Source organism: Apteryx mantelli, chromosome 2, assembly GCF_036417845.1.
Source record: "Apteryx mantelli isolate bAptMan1 chromosome 2, bAptMan1.hap1, whole genome shotgun sequence".
Lineage (NCBI taxonomy): Eukaryota > Metazoa > Chordata > Aves > Apterygiformes > Apterygidae > Apteryx > Apteryx mantelli.
The window spans coordinates 112,592,164-112,610,043 of record NC_089979.1 but is presented as its reverse complement, the minus strand read 5'-3'; the positions used below and the strand labels follow the sequence as shown (position 1 = coordinate 112,610,043).

The window sequence follows — 17,880 nt, the reverse complement described above, 5'->3', positions numbered from 1 at the left end:
AGGGGGGGCCTGGGAATGCAGTTTGTCTTAAGGAATTTAGATGGTTGTTAAAACTCAGGTAAGAATTCTGGTGCAAATAAAGTGGCTTTTCAATCTTAGGAATACTTAAACAGATGACTGGGTATGTTTTTAAATGATGACTCACGGAAGAAACTTTAACCTCGCATGTTTTTGTGGGAGCCTCAGTTTGTTACTAATATTGAATGGAGAAGAGGTGCCAGTGTTGCTAGTCCTGGAGTGCAAGCTAATCTTTGATCTGAATACATTGACCAGACTGGAATATTTTGGGCTGAAGCTTCTTCTGCAAAATGCTAAAATGCATATCACTTGAGAGCCTGGGCAGACTCTCATTTTCAAGGAGATCCTGCGTGGATCCAACCACTGGTACAATCCTATTTTGGGGAAATATTCAGAAGATATAGTTTTGGTCTGTGTGTGCTGAGGTCCTTCTCCCCACCCCCCACCCCCTTATTTCTTCCATGTAGTATGGAAAAATATCAAAGCATAAGTTTTTGAAAAATTTGTCTCCTCCATCCTCTTGATTAATACTGCACTCACCAATATTTAACACTACCAGGGCATTTAATACACAGTGTCAGTTGTTTATGGATCTCAGTGGGACAGTTTTAGAGAAGCAGATGAATATTCTGTGTCTTAGAGATGCAAACAACAGAGGCAGAATTTAGGAAACTGGTCCCCTGGCCAGTAAGTGTTAGGCTGAGCAGTCCTGTTTTACTCTGATGATGCATTGGTCTGGTAAGACTGTGTACTAAATGTGCCAAAAAGTAATTGAGGTGGGAGTATCTTAAAACCTGAGTCATTAGATTACAAACCACGGCAATCAATTAAGCTTTTCAGATTTTGCAAGGACATTCCCAGCTGACAGACTTTCTGGTTGAAAGGTTAAAAATTGAGGATCTGTCGGCATCCCAACAGAATGGAAACACTGGAGTCTCTTTGAAAATGGGTACCTGTGTTATGCTGCTCCCAACAGGACTTCTGTTCTCCTTCCCCTTGCACTTTCCACAGTTGCTCCAGGTGGTTGGCTATCGCTCTGCTATTCAAACCAGGGATGGCTTTTTTGCCAAGATCACAGATTTTTTGTGCTGAAAGTTGCCCCTTTTGTAGTTCCTATCAAGCCACTGTGTACCCACACTTTTGCTGTGGGCTCCTGTATACACAGGCATAACTTATGCATGTAAAGCAAAGATCATTGCTGGAATGACATACATTTGTGAGGGATTATGGAAGCTCTGGGGTTGAATAATGTAATACAAATGTGAGAAGAGAAGACTGAAAGAAGTGATGTTGGCGGCATCTCAGGCCCTTACTGTGAACTCCTGTTTTGCAGTACTAAAGCTTGTTTGAGTCCGTGTTCCACTGTGTGTAAAACTGTTGTACGATATTTAGGAGGTCACTTGGTTTTATGCCCCTTTTCTGCTTTATTAATACAACATGGTATTGCAAAATAAGGAATGGAGGGAAGGATAGCTTACAACCTGAAACTACATGCTAATGGTAAGCAGGCTCCAGAGGGCTCTTAAAATGTCCAAATACTGGAAAATACTTCTTCACTCCACTGTTTCCTTTGCACTTAGCTAAACAGAGGCAAGGAGGAAGATACATGTTTAATAATGTTCTACAGAAGTTATTCCTACAGGGAACCACTTTGGAAATTTTCTTGTGAAAAACAAGCCTGTAGCAGATAGTCTGTTACAGTAATTGCTTCAGTCATTTTTGTATGTCTAATGCTGGAAACTGTAGCTTCAGAAATCTAACTTCCTAAGTGGTTTGGTATCAATTGCAGACTTCATTTTTCTTAATCCCTGATATTTTAAGAAAAATTTGGTCATTTCTCATAATAATCTGACAATACACTACTCATTTTAAGGAATACACTGAGGATACTCACCTGTCTTAACGTTTATGGATGGAGGTAACTGAGACAGGGGAAAGCCGAGGGGCCTGCCAGAGGTGGGAGCAAAATCTGTTGATTGCTATTAAAGCAAGGTGCTGATGCTGTCTCTGCCAGGTAAGGTGTGTCACAAATACAGCTGCAGCAGCATTGTGATACACTTAATTAATTAATCTACTACTGAGATAATTGTGGGTGACATGCCTATGCGTCCATGGATAGATGATTTGGAGCAGTTCAAATGTTATAGCACACATTTAGGATGCAACCTTATACCCGGTAACCTAATCTTGATTCCTTTCAGTACCACTGCTGAACACATGCATAAAAAACAGAGCTCTGAGAAGACAATTTCAAGACCTTGAATTTTTATGTTATGCCACATCTATTATCAGCACCATGGAAAATAATGGAACCAGCATAGGACACCTGAATTTTTCAAAGCACTGTTATTAATATTATACTCCCTGCTTTCTGTCTTTTTCCCTCTGCCCTTTTTTTGCCAGCATAGTTGTTCACATGAGAGTTTTGCATCACAGCATATTATTTATTGGCCGCGTTTGCAGGAAAAGAACATGCTGACTTTCCCGGTTGCAGGTACAGCTGCTCCCTAAAACTGCATGAGGATCCTGTCACACACAGCCACCTGCTGGCCATTAGCATCCCTGAGCTGCCTCTGTGAACTATCAAAACTGTAATACCAAAGTCACGTTGCCTTTAATTAACAAACCGAATATTGTAGCCAAGGGCCTCCATCTGGAGAGAATAGCAGTGATCATCTGAGGCTGTTAAAGCAATGGCAATGTGAAGCGCCTGGTAAGTTTAATGGCCATCAAGACGTTAGGTATATGTGACTAATGTGAAAATGAGAGATACACCAATGTATCTTAGAGGAGCATGGTGGTAAAGCAATTCATCAGGAGGGGCTTGCTAGGGAGGAAGCGTAGAGAGTAGTTTATCATTCAACAAGAGGATGTTGCTATGTCTTGACGTGCAGGAGACCTGCCAGCGGAGTGACTGCCTTTCTCCAACTGGAACGTGGTTGAAGCAAGGACATGGAAACAGCCAGAGTCACCCGCTTGCAAGGCTTGCCAGTTGGGCTAGCCGTGCCCAGCAGTGACCAACTCCAGACACTTCAGACCTGGAAAAGGTGCAGACAGCAGGTATATTGCCAGTCTGTACTCAATACCATCTCCTTCTTAATTCTCTTAGAGAGGAGTTTCAAATCCCCTTGTGATTTTTTTTTTTTTTTCCAGAGTGAACCGTAGCTGTAGATATTCTTGTCATCTCTGTGTGGGATAATGGTCTGTGATTATCTGTGATCCTCCCTGCCGTGGGGTAAACAGCGGATGAAACAGGGTGATTTGCGGTCTGATGCCCATGCTGGTGAGGGGTGAGGCAACGCCCAGGGCGAGGCGGAGGTCTCACCACTTGACATTGCTCTACCCAAAACGACACCTGGGGTGAGGCGGGAGTCTTGCAGCCTGGTGTTGTTGATAGGGGCAAAAGAAAAAAAAAAAGGCCAGCAGCCATTGACATCCTCTGCTGAGCTCGACAAGGACCAAACATCTCACAGTGTTTGACTCAGCCCCACCTCGCCAAGAGTATAAATTCAGTGCATAAACGATCCTCCATTTGGAGGACGAGAACACCAACCTACGGACGGGTCGACGGGCCTGGACCTCTCTCCTCCCCAAAACAGGGATGCCTTTTTGGTAAGGTTTGCGCCTCCGACAACATTGGACGTTACCCCGGGAAAAATACCATTGGTGAAAGCGCTTAATTATCAGTTTGAGCTCAGAAAAAGTAGAATTTGTTGCAGTAAGTGCATTTATCACCGGCAATCCTGAACCTGTTGATCTGTTGCTTTAATAAATTATTTATTTTGATCAACTTTGTGAACCTGACTCAATGAAAGTCCTTTTGAGGAGGGCTCTGGCAGGCAAACGTTGATTACCGCTTCCCTCCCTTTATGTGACAGTAACACTCTGTAACTCTAATCACTCTGGGAGAAGCCTAGATACCAATCTTCTTTCTTTGGTGGGGTGCCTGTCACTGTGTGGCCTTGGGAAAAATCCCTGGGCCTTCTGGTGTGAGTCACTTTCACCAGCATAGAAATCTTTACCTCTTTGGGGGTTTGAAACAAATTATATACACTTAACAGGCATTCATGTGCAGATCAATCATAACGGTGGTGCCTGCCCCCTTTATCACTGAAAACCAAAGCTGAATCACACAACAGCTGTAGAAAATAGTATTTGAAGAAGAAACATCCTTTCATCTTAAAGAGTGGTTTTCTCTTTTGCTTCCAGTGCAGGTTTCAGGAAGGCGAGAACCCTTTGGTAGCTCTTCTGCTCCCCCTTGTTTCCCTTTGCTGAACCTGTTCCAGTTTATCTGGACTGTGGGTGACTGGTACAAGCTACCATTTATTTTAGCTTCCCTGGGCTTTGTGCCACAGCACTAACATGTGCCTTATTTCTACTAAAAACACTTCTAGGTAAGGTGATCATAGCTACCTTAAGCCATAGCTGCTTCCAACAGCCAGCTTGTTCTTTCCATAAACATTAATGCTATTTTCTCCTCCTTATTTGTCTCTAACTGTATGTCAAGGATTCTATCAAACTTCTCATTCACACACTACTTGTCTGTAACCTTGCAGTATCTGAGCTAGATTGTAGGGTTAATCTAAGACCTGGCTTGATTCACCCCTTGGGAACAAAGGCAACTGCATTTATTTCAAAAGCTGCTTAGAAAGTACTTCTGGCTTTAGGTTGTGGGTGACCTGAATATACAGAAATGATCTGCAAAATGTGATATACAAAGCGGCTTTTTGGAAGAGTTCATCCTCAAGGAGATGTTTAACATCCCTCAGGAGCAATTAGTCATTGGTAATCCAGTAGCTAGCTCCTAGACCTTCCCTCATGCTAAATGCAAGCACTGAATAGAAAGAGAAGAAGGAGAAGCAAAGGAAGAATTTCCCCACTTCATATTAAAATTCCTTCCTAGCTGTTATCAGCCCTAAGCTCTGTTCTTTCTCTGTGCCCAGACTATTCTCTCCAATTTTAAATAAGGTTCCTCATCTGCTTCCCTCCTATTTGGAGGAAACCATTTGGGGTGGGGGTGGGAGGGAAGGTTATTTACAGATTCTTGAGGAACCAGTATGTTACATTGCAAATGGGGGAAAAGACACAAATTAGGATATGAATTTAAAAATATACCTTTTTTCACTTGCTGAGCTTAGTAGCAATCGCATTTTTTTTCTCCATATCCATTTTTATTTGGATTTTATCATATTTAGGGCAGGAGAGCAAGGAGGGGATGGGGGAACCATCTGCTTGGGAAGTTGTCAGCCATTGGCAGCTGTGGGAGCAGGGGGTGTTAGTGGTAGAGCTTGAGCTGCACTTGTTAAGGGATCTCAGCCAGGACTGATGGGCAACTGGGTCACGCCAGAAGTAGGTTTAGAATCAGAGACATCTCTATGTCAGGGTGAACAGAGACTTGGAGAAATCAAGGAGGGAACAGAGGCTGTATCAAGTTCAAGGTCTACCTGAGAAAAGCAGTTACAAAAATGAAGAAAGCGGGAAGCGCGCAGCACCTGGGCAAAAGATCAGGGAGTCTTTGCAATGAGTTAGGAACTAAGACAAGGAGTGGGAACCAAAGCTGTGTGCACCACTAAGGGGAACAAAACACTGGAATGTTCCTGCAGCCAAAAGCAAGGTGGGATCGTCTCCTTTGCTCGACAGATGGGAGAAATCCCTGAAGAGGCCCATAGGGCTGATGGCTCTGATCCAGCCCTGCAAGGCTCAAAGTGGGGCATTCGTCTACGAGTACAAGGCAGCACAAAGTAAGCATAGGATAAGGCTGCAAACCGCATATATGCCCTCTCTTTTCTACCTCTTCCTGGCAACATCAGTACTGATTTTCAGATGTTTCGTTGCTATAGGAGTAGCAGGCAAGGCAGTAGTAAACAAATGTGCAATCTATACTAGCACTTTCACTTACACCAGCTGTGGGGAAGCTGCAGTAGCACCTATGTTTTCTCCACTCCTCTGCTTTCCTCTTCACACAGATCTCTCGTTTCTCCCTGAAAGCAGGGCAGCGGATAAACAACTGCAGCCTGTGAGCCACTGATGTTGTTATTGCTGCCTGCTGTGCTTGTGCTGTGAGGCACAGAGTAAAGAGTGGGGGAAGGTTAGGAGGAGAAATCTCATCATCAGGCCACAGCTGCTGCGAAAGTGGTCATGTCCTCTCTTTCTGCTGAAGCTCTTCAGAAAGAGCTGGGATTGCAAACTAGTAAAGACTTGCTCTTTTTCCTGTGTTTCTCATGAAAAGGCTGGAAACCATCTGTTTTTCACCTTATTCTTGTTCTTGACTGACATTAGGACAGTCCACTTGTTGTCAATATCCCAGGTAGGAGGTGGGAAATCTCTGTGGGATGGGGCCAGAGCCTCTTGGATGTCCTGGCTGAGAGTGGAGGCACGGCGATGTCCGGGGGTTTAATAGTATTGTCTTCTGGACACTGACTACTGTCCTAAAGATAATGAATTGTTTGCTTCAACTGAGTTGAACTTGTCTAGTATGTTTCTGTTATAGCTATTTTTGCCTTTCTCCTGTTTTGTGAAGAAAAACCTGTGAGATAGGGTTGTTTTTTTTTTTTTTTTCCAAAGCAACAAGATAGGGGATCTGTTGGCTGAAATGCCGCCAGACTAATGTGTTAAATATTAGTCATCTCTAAAGAATGATCCTAAAACAGTAATCCTTCTGTTTTATCTGATAACTGCCAAAATGCCTACTGAAATAGCCTAGGGAAATGTCAAAAGAGCAGTTAAAAATAATCCACCATTTCTATGGATAGCAGTTGGCTGTAGGCTGTATAACTCCAGTGAGTGTCAGAACTGACTTGAGGAGGTAGCTGCTAGTTACCCTTAGCTGCTTGTGACAGACTTACGCTGCATCTAATAATATGAAGGAAACTTGGAGAATTTGCCTGCCCATGTGCTGTTAGGTGAGGAGCAATTTTTCACATAGGAGGAAACTAAAGGAGACAATGGAAAGTGCTAGTGCTTCTGTATTGCAGTTTTGTTTAAACCCGTAATGCAACAAGGATATTCTTCATTGACTTCCCAAAACTTTATAAATGACAAACATCCTTATCCCTTGGCTTAGTAGCATCTACAATGTGGGTGTTAATGACCAGCCCAGATGCTCCTGCACTGAGGACAGTGGTTCACAGACACCTAGCTGTTCTTCTAATGCCAGTTGCTTTTGTTGCATTAAAAACAGATCACTGCATATTGCTGCTTCCTCCTTCAGGAGCGACTGTGGTTGTCACCAGGGTAATACACACTCTAAATGGGACAATGCTGTGGGCCCTTGGGGTGATGCTGTTTGTTGAAATATCAGCAGATGGAAGAAACCGTGTTTAGAAGAAGCTACTTGCTACAAGCTTGTTTATCATTCACAAGCCTCTGGTCGTATGAGTAGTATTGTGACTATGGAGTGCAGCAGAAAAGGTTGGAATAGTTTTTAGTATACCTTACATATCATTTTTGATGTTAAGACCTTGATCCTTTTGGATGTAAAGGGAGATTAAAAAAAAACACAAGTATTTACCTCTTTCATATTACAACTCGACTATCCCTCTTCCACTCAGAAATGCTTATCACAGTTGGTTGTAGTTATTTTTTTAGCAAAATCAGGAAAAAAACAGCAAGAAAAAATCATGAAGGTAGTTGTCTCTGCCAGCTACTTTCATTCTTGCTTTCTCTGGATGCTTAAAGTAGCATCTCCTGCACTCGCCACATGGCTCAGGAAGGTGGATCGCACCAGACAGTGTTAACAGTAGTCTGGCTTGGATTTCAAGGCTGTTTATTTGAATGTAGATCTTAATGATGCTCCTTGGGTTGGCTGCTTCCCTTTTCCCAGCCTGTGTCTGGAGGAGCAATGCTGAGAACTGTGGAATGACTCTGGATTTATTCTGTGGAAATTATTTGCAACAGCAGAGAGCAGAGTTTACCTTGAAGCTTACTATGGTTATCAGCCTATGATATTTCAAGGTATAGCAGCCTGGATGCTGATTTGGGTTGCAGCAGGTAACTCCACAGACTCTGCTGAAGATTTCCGCTTTACCCCAGGTCACTCACATCAGAGCTCTGTGGCCACAGAGAGATGTTGTGGTAGCACCAGGTAGCAAATCCAGTGTCCTTGTTGCAATAAAAAACAGGCAGCCCTGAGAAATGGGAAGGAAAGTCAGATAACAGAGCTAAAGACTTTTGCATATGCATATAAAATAATGCATATACTTTGAAACATTTACAACTGTTACTTTCATAAAGTGACAGAAGGACCTAAGAAGGACCTGCATAAATTTTCCTGTGATCCTGGGATCTGACTAATGATTGGATTAGTCATATTATCGGTAATCAGAGTGGGTTTTAGCCTCTCCTCCCTTCACTGAGATACAATGATTGCTTTCTGGATCTTAGAAGTTCAGAGGCAGAGGCAGGCATTTAAATGCTAGCTGAATGGTTTTTAAACTCTGATCTGCAAACTACTTCTAAGAGCCCATGAAAAGTAGTAACTAAGGACAGTATACCTTCTGGAGGTTAAATCTTCTATGGAAAGGTCCAAAAACTGAAAAGAATTGGAAAAACCTTGCACCTGCCTCTGTGGGCGCAAGCTTGATTGATATGACTCTTCTGCAGAAATGAAATGTCTTGCACAGTTCCAGTTTTCCTGAAGAATTCTAATTTTGTATTTGAAACAAAACATTAGTTTGTATTGGTACGCACACAAATAAGCAGAATTAGTAGTCTTGGTTTAAAGTGGCTGTGTCCAAAGACCGTGTTTATTTGTGTAAAGGCGATTTATCATCCAGGCTCTTTGTAACTGCAGAAGTGGAATACATAGAAATGTGAAACAATAACAATGTGTAACTATAAAATAAAACATTTTCCAGCTAATGTTGAAAAGAGGCCAGCTGCAAGAACAGAGAAGCAAACATGCTACTGCTACATGTGGCCAGAGCTTTTCAGAGGAACAGATGAAAAATTGTTTTCAATTTGAGCAAGCAGGAAGAGTAGAAGTTTGAGGAAACTTTTTGTGTGATTCCCCTTTTTGAGCAGGAGGCTGACTTGGCTTTCCTATTGCACTACAGTTCAGGGTCATTTTATCATTTGTTATTTTCACTATTTGCCTCCTGTTTGTCCTTTTCTGGAATGAGACGGTTCAAGTTTGGTTAGTCGGTGTTTGAGAGTAGTCTGATGATATGCTTCACAGAGAGGAGAGGCCATTATCAAGGACCAGGTAGTATTAACTTACTCCAGGCTTGCAGAGAAAGGAAGCACTGTAACATTATGGATAAGGAAGAAATGTTGTAGCAGTGGCCTGAGATAAGGAAGTTTTCATGAGTAAACTATTTGTTTTTTTCACAGTATCTCAAGTATAGTGTCTGTAAAAACTCTCAGATAGAAGATCAGTTGTGACTGTATAACGCAGGTGGGTAAACTGAAGCAAGTGCCTTTTTGGAACAGAAGAAACTGATTTAAGTCAGGTCATTGATCCCTTAGGACCCTGGGAATAAGGCACAGACTCTGCAGGGTAGGTTTTATCCTGCAAGCATGAGACAGTATTCATTCTTTCAGTGCACATCTGAACAGAAATACAGCTGGAAATTAGGGTCTCTTCTCATTTGCATGGATACAAGTCCAAAGTAATGAAAGCCTTTTGAATTTACATGGCTGTATCTAAGTGGAAGCTAGGAATCCGGATGACTGGTAAATTGAACAGCAATGTAAAATGACTTCTGGAGAACTTGTTCACATAGGAAAGTTATACGTGGCTGACTGGAGTGTGTATTTAGAGCACATTACATTAACCCTCTGTGAGGATGTGTAGCATGGGGTTCATTTCCACTAGTTCACAAAATAGGCTACTCCTTCTGAGCTATCTCATAGTTTCTGTTTGTAGGCACTGCAGAATGACTCTTGGGACATGATAGGTGCAAAAGAGAAACTAAAAACACCTTTTATCTTAACGTCCCGCTTTTATTTTTTTGTTGCAACTTCTTGCACATCTTTACCCTCTTGATGAGTAAACTGTTATTATTTTAAGCATCCTGTGAGTGCTAAATAGGTGAGAGGGTCCTATAAGTGGCTCTGAATTCATTCATGACTAATGTGGTCAAAACTTTTCACTGGAGCTGCACTTCTGGCTGCAGGCTTGGATTCCAGGCTGCCTTTGAAATGCAACTTGGATAAATGGTGTCTGCAAAAATCCACATTTTTAATCCATAAGTATTTCATTCACCTATCTTCTGAGGGCTCCTGTAAGCTTGGACATTTAAAAAAAAAAAAAAAAAAAAAAAAAGGTTTTCATCATATGAAAATGTAGGCTGTTCTCCTCAATTACTGTTGGAAAACTGAGACAAATTAGCGAGATGACCTGTTGCACATCACATGGGAAGCTGTATGCAAAAGCTAGAAATAATTCTATGACTCTCTTCACCTTCATTTATAGATCTCTATATTCAGCACCTCTGAAAAGCTAACCCCCTTAGCTTCCGAGGCAGAATTTCATACTTTAATTGTAGGATCATTGTATCACCTTCCCAGGAAGTACCAAGTCGTTTTAAAAAAAAAAAAAAAAAGTTACATTTCACTCCTAAGTCCGGAGGGAGAATGGCATGAACGGTATTAGTTTACTTTCAGAACTGGGAGCTATTCCAAGAGCAGTAAATCAGAGGCCATCCCCACAGGAGTGCTTGGAGGATGAATAAAGATTTTGCAACAGAAGTGCTCGTATCGATGCAGTCTCTCACCTAGCTTCATGTTCTTTGCTGTGCTGACCTCTAGGGAAACTTTTCTGCAAATCCGTTTGCCAAAGCATTTGTATGGGAAACTATCTAGTAGCTTAAAACTCGTTGCTGCCCTTTTCACGACAGGGGCCAGGCTTTGGGTGGCAAATCGGAAGCAGGCCTTCATGTGAAGCTGCAAGCGGTTTGCTGCTCCCTCCACCGGTTCCAACATGCCTGAGTGACTCGAGGTCTGAGCGCATTTGGGCAGAGTTCAGGTGGCAGAGGAAATGCATGCTGCGCCAAGGAGCAACTTGTCTGTTCTCAGTATCTGTGGACTAGGGAGATTAAAAAAAATTGAAAGGGGCTCTGCAGTCTGAGGCTGAGTGGAAGCAGGGCAGCATATACCTTTTCACCCAAAGCTAAGACCACTTCAGCAACAGATGAAGTTCTAGCCTGGCAGCTTTAGGAAGAATAAATAGATTGTTTTCCCAAAGGAGCTTGGGCTAAGCAGTGACTGTGCAAGTTTCTCCCAACAGCAGGCAAGGAGTCTGTCTTAGCAGGAACTTTTCAGGGGCTGAAAAGCTAGAAAGCTCTATTCAGACTGGTGCCAGTTAGCAACAAAGCCCAAAGAAGGGAAACAGAAGACTAGAGGCATGGAAGATAATTTTTTTTTCATTTGTTTTGAAAGAACTATTTAAAAGAGAGGACGAGATGATAGGAGAGACATGCATATTCTGTAGGGAAAAAAAAAGTCTTAGGAGATCTTGTTTCTTCTTCTCCTAATATTCAAGCAGGGTAATTTGCTGGCAATTTCAGATTAAGAACACTTTTTCTTCTAGATGCTAAAGGATGAAGATAAGCCTTCCTGGCTAATAATGACCATTCTAGAGCAGTGAAGTTTCTCTCTCTCAAGTAGCATGATCCTACTTGAGTTATTCTCTCAAGCAGAAGACCTGAGCACCATCCTAATGTGTATGATTTGCCACACTTCCAGTGCAGAAAATTCACTACCATACAAAATTAGAAGAGGCAAAACCCTAGCAAAAATTTGTTAGTTATGATGGCATAGGATTGGAAAGGATCTTATTTTTCACAAAGCTCAGGCTTCTGCTGTCATAGGCAGCCACATCAATCTTTCATGAATGATGAAATCCCTTTGATAGACTGATCAAGCTTCATGTCTTGCTGGGTTTCACAATTTGGTTCCTTCTACTAGCAGATGACTCCAAAATCTCATTCTTTTAATGAGTAAGAAACATGCGTTTCCAGCCTATGTTTATGGATGGTTTGTTTATAGCTACTTGCACTATTGCAAATAGTTCTTCTTTCGAGATGTTTATCTCCTTTTCTACCCTGAAGTTAATTTTACAGAACAATGAGATTTCCTGCTAGTCTTTGCTATGCAAGACTAACCATGCTCTGCTCGCCTCCTCCTAAAAATATGATCTCCGTACCACTGATATCTTTGTAGCCTGTTCTGCACCTGTTGTGATTTGACTTAAACTTTCTCTGAGTAAGAATGACCAGAACTGATGCAGACTCAAAGATTTATCAGTGAGCTAAAGAGGGCATTAATTTTTCTCAGTTCTTTTCTAGAGTATAGGCTGTATTTGGCCATTTTCACTGTTAAATCCTGTTGTCTCATGATCAGCCAATGCACAAGTCTTTACCCTTCTCTGTCTTTTCCAACAGCTGAGTTCACAGAAACACTTATTTTGGTTGGAAAGAAAAATCACTGAAGTAATTAATCTAGCTAGCTTTTCCACAGTGCCTTGGGAAACTTGAATTATTGTACTTCAGTCACTAGACAATCTTAGGGCAAAACACAGATACAGCTGCAGTCAAGAAAAGGCAGAGGTATTAACAGAGAAAGACAGTGCATTTAGACTATTTTTGTAAAATGGTTACAAGAAATGTGAATGCATGGAGTACTTCAGAGAGTAAAAATAAGATGTCTTCTATGCTTAACCAAAAAAATCCAAGCTCTGTAGGACGATGGTCTGATTGAGTTCAGGTCAGATATTACAGACACCACAGAAATTTTAATTTCTAGCTCTGTGTGTGTGGGGGGGAACTATATTTATTTAAGAATTGAAGCAGGTTGACACTGGAAGACTGGAAACAAAACTGGAAAGAGCTCTGGATAATCCTTGCTGCTCTGGAGGAAAAAAAAACAAACAAACAAAAAATGCAACACAAATCTAGCAGGTCAGCAAATGAGCCCTGAGGAATTATGCTCAAAAATAAAGATTCTCAAACTGCTGAAAACTTTTCTTAACTGTCTTTCTCTCGAGGGATTGCCAGTCTGTCCTGCATGAGGATGCTGCTGTGAAGGACTTTACACATCATGGTGACAAAGACAGGATACGGAAACTTTAAAAAAGGAAGGAAGAAAACGCATTAAAAACCTTAACAAAAAAGAAGTGGCAACATTGCCCATGAAGTACATAGCAAAGCCTCCTTCTTTGTGCATGAACAGGTCAGTATCAGTTTGTATCAACAATATCATATTAAAGAAGGTGGACAGTCACTTGGAACAAAGACCTTGGGCAGCCTTACTGTGCTTTTCAACATCCAGCAAAGTACTTGGGTAAAAACAGAGCATGAGTTAAGGTGTTTGTTTAAAAATATGTATATATATTTTAAAAACTATGTCAGGTTTAGCCTAAGTTCCCTCCCCAGCTGCTAGGGAAGTTCTCTTCTAATGGCTCATTTTCCAGAGCTGGCATCCAAATACTTTTGGAGGTGATGCCATTTTGGGCCTCAGCCTTCCATGTGTGTTTTTCTGTTGTGTTTACCACTGTTTTCATCTGTTGTGCATAAGACAACACCTCTCAAAATAGCAGATATCTGCAAAGACATAGTTCCTAAGGCATAAGGTTTCAGCTTGTTTCAGACCAACCAACCCTGGACCTCCTCAGAACACTGATTCTCACAACATTGCAGGAGATGGACAAAATAGATCTTTTAACCTTATTTTTGTGCTCATTTCCTTCCTATGTACTCTTTCCCATGAAGTCCTGTGGAAACAAGTTGTCATGTATCCTACGTTTTCTGGCTCTTTGGGAAGCAAGCAATCGGCACGGTGCCATCAATGGCTTCAGCGCTTCTGAAGAATTCAGTTCTCTGAAAGGCATCTGTTTCAGATATGCTTTGTAATGCCAGGACCCTATGGATTTCTACAGCTTTTCCCCACTGAATCCAGAGCCTCTGCCACCACTAGCCTGAGAGCTGCCAACACTGAGATGACTGCTGTTGGCAAATCCCTCTACAATCTGGAATAACCAACTTGCAGGCAGAGAAAACTTGCTGTCATTAGAAGCCTGGCTTCTAGTGAAGGCGTTCCTCTTACAAGTCATGAGGCTCATTCCACATGCAAAAACTCCAGAGCTCTGCTGTTAATCACACGGCTCTTCCAAATAATATATTTTTGCTTCAGAAATGCTAGGGAATACCTGGGAGTAAACTGGAAATTGCAGCCTGTATTGACTTGGCCAAGCCCATCCTGTGTAACTATCCATGGTCTCTGGAACTGCTTCTGTTGTGAAGGGTTTTCCGTGTTTGGCTGGGTGTTGGTTGTTTGTGTGGTTGGGTTTTTTTGTTTGTTTGTTTTAATCCCAGAAGCCTGATGTGTATTTGTTTCAGTGAGGGTGCTTCTCCACGTGCCACACAACACACGCTGTTGCTTCATAGCTGTTGAATATTCACATATGCAATGAGCAGCAAAAGGTATCAGCAAAGCTGATGTTATGGAAAGGAAAGCTATTTGACGATTTACCACAGACTAAATCTGAGAAGCATTCCACTTTGGACAGTGAGGATGATATGAGGTATGCTGCTACTGACCCCTGTGCTACATCTAAGTTTTGTGATGCACAGCGTGTTCATGAGTAAATGCAGCTCAAAGAAAAATAAACACACCATGGGCTAGGTCACAGTAATCCTTCTTGGCTAGTAACCATCTCTCCTGAAATGGCTTCACCCATTGCCCTTAAATGCAGGCTGAGTTTTACAAATCTCGCGTCTGTTTGTGATTCAGCAGTGACTACCTTCCAAATTTCTAACATCACCCAGCAGGCAGGCCAGTATGTGAGGATTTCTCCTTCACCAGGCTATGGGAGATTATTAAAGAAGAGAAAAACGAATGAAGGCGTTCTCAACAAGGCATAGGTTTTAAGAGAAAACATGAAGGAAAGTGTGTGTGTGTGTGCGCGTGCATATGTGTATAATTAGAGAATCATGTAATGAATGCTTTGATTATAGTCTTTGTAAGAAATGTGAATCAGAACAGAGAGATAAAGGGTGAAGTAAAATAGCAGAGTTGTAAAAGAAGGCTTGCTGGAAGTGGATGATGTACTGAACTTTGAAAGGAGGGATACTGCTGCTTTGGTCTGGGAAAAGGGAGGAAGCCACTGGAGGGATTCAAGGAGTTGAAGTACAACAGTGGAAAAGAGGTTTGTTTTTTGTTTTTTTTTGTTTTTTTCTTTTTTAGTCGTGTATTTTACAGTACATAGTTGGCTAGCTAACAATTAGGCTGGAAGGTGACCAGAAGACTATTAAGTCTATAAGGAAAGACAGCAAATTCTTCTTAAAGCACTTAGGATGACATTCAGGGTGGTATGTTAGACACACCTAACAAAACAAAACTGGTTGAGAAGCAGTGCTAAGCAGAACAAGGGTTGCAGTATAGGCAGCAGAGAGGCAGCTCAAGCTGTGAAAGTCAATAAAATCGTGAGAAAGTGAAAGGTAAAGAGGGCAGAAAAAAGGGAAGAGAAAACTTGAGACTTTATTGGAGTCTGAAATCAGCACTCAAGCAGGTTGGAGGAAAAATAGAAATATGCAAAATTGAAACTAGTTTCAATAGGGTAAAACATCAGAAAAACATTTATTTTTCAGGAAGTAATGAAATCGCTTTAGTGTTCAGTTCAGCATGCCTTGCAGTAGGAGTGTTTTCATCTAAGGCTCTAACCCAGGTGGAGTTCATATACTTTCAAGTTAATAATAAGGACCCCCATAAACCCAGGAAAATTCACTTGGACCTAGACTTTTGTAAACTGCTTTTCAGAGCTCTCTTTTAGTTTGCCCAGTTACCCTGCCTTGATTTTATTGTGGTTTTTTTTTTCCTCCAGTGACTATGCTCACTTAAGCAAGTCAGAATAGTGGGTGAACTTACCCTTGCAAAACTCTCCTGAGTAATATTAAGTGTTACAAAATTTTTGCATGCATTCATTATTGCAGGAGACATAATTGGTTTGACTGAATCTATAATGCCTCGCATGGCCGTTCTCTACTCTTGAAGCCAATGCCAAGCACAAGGCGGGCAAAGTGCAGGATAGCCCTACCCTGAAGGCTGGGTTAGGCCAGAGCGCTGTTCTGCTTCACGGTGTAAAGCAAGAGCAACATGCCAGGATTTGAGTTAAGGCTGCTCTAGCCTAAGGATTTAAGTAGTTCTCCAGTGTCTCTGCTGGCCTCTGCACTGTTAAAGAAGGAGCCAAGCCTGATGCTGCTGATTGGAAAGGTTTACCTGTAGGCCGATAGTTGCATGGATTTGCTTGTGTTTTGGACTTCTCTGTATGTTTTCCAAAGTCAAGCAAGCACACAAAGCGAACCTCCAAGAGGCAGCTTGTGCTACAGTTTGAGGTGCTGGCTGAGCTGTAGGAGACTGAAGTGTGGTGAAACAGGTCAAAAATAGGCTCTAATGAACTGAGTTGCTGCAGACAGCTGCCTTGAAAATGTTGAGGTGGGGAGCAGAAAGGCTAAGTAAAATTGCTTTTATCTGCATGGGATTACTGTCTTTTTCCAGCAAAATATTGGACACATATATACCTTGTTGGGTTCTAAAATGAGGATCTTTTGTTTCCCTGTTAAGTGTGTGCTTCATCTCAACCCAAAGCTTTATTATTATGGAATTTCCCAAGTGCTTCAGCCAATAGTAGACAGTGAACTCCTGTTCTGTTCTGGGTTTCAGCTGTCACACTAGAAAAGATGATTGCCTATGTAGAAATAGGCTTTCACCTTATAAAAAAATCTGTCTTTAGTTCAGTATTCACTTGTGAAAACAGTTTAAATCATGATCATGATGAATTCACCAGATTTGCTTTGATGATTGGGTTCATAGGGAACTTGTATGATAGTATTTTTGTTTATTTGTAAATTGTATAATAGGGATCTTGGAAACAGTACGTAGTATATTGGCTAAAGCAGGAAGGGTGAAGGGCATCACTTTCCCCTAGTGTAACTAGGCCACTCTATATGAGTGCTGTAAATGAACAAAATGTATCAATCCCATGATCTTGCTAAAGAAAAAACAAAACTCTTTATTTTAGATGTGTAGGAGACTGGTTTTACCTGATTTACCTGCAAATCCTTAATTTTGATATGGAATTACTGGTGTCGCTTTGTGAAACAAATGACATGCAGAGAAAGGAAAACTGCTCGTATGAGATCCTCTGCAGTATATAGACTTTTAAAGTAAAACAAAGAACATAGAGATGATAACCTTAAATCTGCTTTATGCCTCTTGTTGTTAAAAGCAGTCAGACCCAGGAAACACCTACTCTGAATTGCTTTAGTTATACAATACACCAGCACTTAAATTCACTTAGACTTATGGCAGGTTTGCATAACAGTAGTGCACTGGTTTCTATGGGGAAAAATAATAATGGTTTATCACACACTTTGTCAGCAACTAGGTTTTGACGTTCTCCCACCCTGCTCACAACTTCAGAGAGATATTGCAGTGATCTTCTTCCCCCATCTTACGGGGGTAGGGCAATTCCTACCAAAGCAGGCTTTCATATAGACTAAGTGTGATGAAAAAGTTGCACACAGGACAACTTTAGCAAACTTGATATCTCACAAGTATTTTATTAGGTCGCCTCTTATTGCTGCTCTTAACTGAATTGCTGAGAGAACAAAATACTCCAACACAAACTCACTTTTAACAAGCCTTTAGCAACTTTGCTGGTCACAAACAGTGGCAATGACCAAGCAATTTGCTAACAGGAAAGAAAGCTTTCTTTGCAGTGTGTTTACATCTTCTTGCATGCATCACTAAACCTTGTCTCTAACCTGCTACCTTATCTAAGAGAAAAGATATTTAGTCTATCACCTGAAGGTTTTCTTTTGTTTGGTTGGGTTTTATTTTGTTTTCAGACTCTAAACATCTGAG

The 17,880-nt window shown here is 41.5% G+C and overlaps 1 long non-coding RNA gene across 1 annotated transcript; it reads left to right on the top strand.

The window, feature by feature from the left end:
• Positions 1 to 2,082: 2,082 nt before the first annotated feature.
• LOC136991398 (uncharacterized) lies at positions 2,083 to 3,808 on the top strand. Its single transcript, XR_010883597.1, has 2 exons — positions 2,083 to 3,078; positions 3,172 to 3,808. It is a non-coding gene; the product is annotated as an uncharacterized lncRNA (long non-coding RNA).
• Positions 3,809 to 17,880: the final 14,072 nt, after the last annotated feature.